Here is a 2,625-nt window from a genome sequence, read left to right on the forward strand (position 1 = left end):
GTGGCCGCGTCTCTGAACAACGGCAAAGATTCACAAGCTGGCTCTAAAAAGTGCATTCGGAGCGGCGATGACAAGGCTAGGAACGACCAACCATTTGAGTTTTGCTTAGGAAAATTGTAATACACAATCTCAAATCGTCCGCGTATATCCGTTTGGGTGCAAATGGACACATGCTTAGGAAAATGCAGTCTCAACCTTTCTGTGTGTGGCTTTACGCAGTGTGTCATTCTCTCCCATGCGACGTCCGGTAGCCAGAGCAGTTAAAATCTCGTAACCGAGGCCAAGACCATGGCACACCGATAAAAAAAATTAATCCAAGATCCAGAAATCGTCACAGAAAGTTCCGTTGATGAAATTCAGCACTAGTCATTTGTGAAGTACAAGTGCATCATAGTCAAATAACTTGCATCATATTCAGAGAAGATGTGTGTAGATCTAAAAGGATGTGCGTGCCTTCACATAACATGGGCAATTGAGGTTAAAGTCAACATGGTTCATTCAGATAACAGTTTCTTCAATGTTTCACTTACAATATTCATTCAGATTTAGATCTCCCCAAAATTACCTAAATCAGAAGTTAAAATTGTTTCAGCCATGACCAAAAAATGAGCTCAAAATGTCCATCAGAGATTTAGTCAACTTTCAGAAGATTGAAACTCAGTGCACGAGCACAATCATCACGATTTCAGAAGTTAAAAGTGTTTTCGAATATTGTAAATATCAAAGTTCGGTTAGGTGAGTTGCAAAGTCCTGTACAAACAATTAGATGTAAGCGTTCTGAAAAAACAAAAACAATTAGATCTACAATTTAGCATCCAGGCTCGTGAACATAAAAGAGAGAAGTTTAGACAAAAAAAGCTATAACTCTCCTGGTTTAGCGTCTGCAAAATTTCGCCATGGTCCGTGGATGTGCTTTTGTCTGCACTAAAAACATGGGTCAAACAATTTTTATATCACAACAACAATCTCTCTAAAAACATCGCAAAAACATCTCTCTAAAAAGGTACAAAACAAGGAGGTTATGTTTGTAGCAACAAAGCAAGAAGAGGGAAGCTCGGCAACACCGCAACATAATCAAAATTCAGGTGTAAGAATCTATCCATCTAATTCTACTAGGCATCCATCTAATTCAGGTGTGGGAATCCAACCATCTAATTCTACTGGTTACTCCAGGATCACAGATCATCAAAAACATTGCAAGAAGGATGTGCCACGCGGGGGAAGAGAACTGCAGTAAGCTCACCTCAGGGCCAACTTCTATTTCAACAACGTCGATGCGGATGGATTCCATTGCGGTTTGCATTCCCAGTGGCAATCTCTCCTTGCCACAGCTGCTCCTCCTCCCCACCACGACCAGCTCACCTCCTCCCCACCACGCCGTATCCGGCCAACATGCAGATCGAGGCCGAAGGCCATTGACGGCGGCGACGAACACCATGGTGAAACGGCGCTGTCTACACGCGTGTTGGCTGTCTACACCATGGTGGAACATCGTCCAGCTCGCCTCGGGCTAGCTGCCTCATCCATCGGTCCACCAGGACTGTGACGGGGAGTCCATGGTGTCTTGTGGATCCCACGCTCGCCGACTTGGTGGTGTCCGTCGCAAGGGACTAGACGAACACCATGGATGGGCTGCAACCGCGCCCTCGAAGCCGACAGTCACGCGGCTCTCGACGGAGGTGACAGACGAGGAGAAGGAGCACGTCGCCGCTCCCGGTGGAGGTTGTCGCCGCTCCCGGTGGAGGAGGCTGGATCCGGTCCGTCGGGCTCATCTCCGTGAGGATGGTGGGGCCTCGCGTGGTGGCTTTGGTGCTCCAGAAGACTGGAGGTGGAGGAAGCAGGCAGAGGAGGAAGAGATAGACAGAGTAAAGGATGGGGTGCGCAACAACTGTGGTCTCGATCGTGGAATCCGTTCCGAGAAAATATTCCGTTGCGGGCTGAGGTTCCACTTGGTAGCGCTCGTGACCCCCTCCTGCACGCTGGGACGCTGCCAGCCTTCCACTCTGACCGAGCCAGGAAAGACTGCACCGTGGCAGAAGAAAACCAGGCGGGAGGCGCGCAGAAAATCAAAGAATCCCGCCACACTTTTAGGCCAGCAAATCTGAGCACGGATCTCAGCGTGCGCGTGGACGCGTGCGATGGTTGTGACCACAGTACGTTTTGATATCCATAATTTCACACACACACACACATATATATATATATATATATATAGAGAGAGAGAGAGAGAGAGAGAGGATGGATTTGCTATCCACACTAGCTAGAGGGGTGGCTATCGGAACCGTTCATGGGCGCTGAGATCCGCACCTTTGGGTGAATAAGATTCTGCTTTTATGATTTGTTGAATTTCGCCAGGACACAGGAGGAAAGCTTGGCCGAACCTTTTGAAAGGCGTAGTCCCGGAATGGCAAGCTAGTGCGTGACTTTTCAGGCGTATACGGATCCAAGGCTGCTGTACCTTTCTAACCGGGCAGTGCGCGCGAGGAGCTACTTTGGGCAAATTTCTGCATTAGCTGGTGGAGTCATTTACTAAAAGTTCTGAGCTGCATTGTGCTGGCCGGGGCATGCAAAACTTGCTATTTTCGTCTAGCTAAATGAACGCGGTTCGGCACCGTTTGGACAGTA

General features: G+C 48.2%; 1 long non-coding RNA gene across 1 annotated transcript; it reads right to left on the reverse strand.

The window, feature by feature from the left end:
* Positions 1–692: 692 nt before the first annotated feature.
* LOC125538938 (uncharacterized) lies at positions 693–2,231 on the reverse strand. The gene is made up of 2 exons (XR_007296549.2): positions 1,244–2,231; positions 693–919 (listed from the first exon to the last, which is right to left on the reverse strand). It is a non-coding gene; the product is annotated as an uncharacterized LOC125538938 (long non-coding RNA).
* Positions 2,232–2,625: the final 394 nt, after the last annotated feature.

This window comes from Triticum urartu, chromosome 2A (assembly GCF_056163025.1).
Source record: "Triticum urartu cultivar PI428250 chromosome 2A, HENAU_Tu73, whole genome shotgun sequence".
Classification (NCBI taxonomy): Eukaryota; Viridiplantae; Streptophyta; class Magnoliopsida; order Poales; family Poaceae; genus Triticum; species Triticum urartu.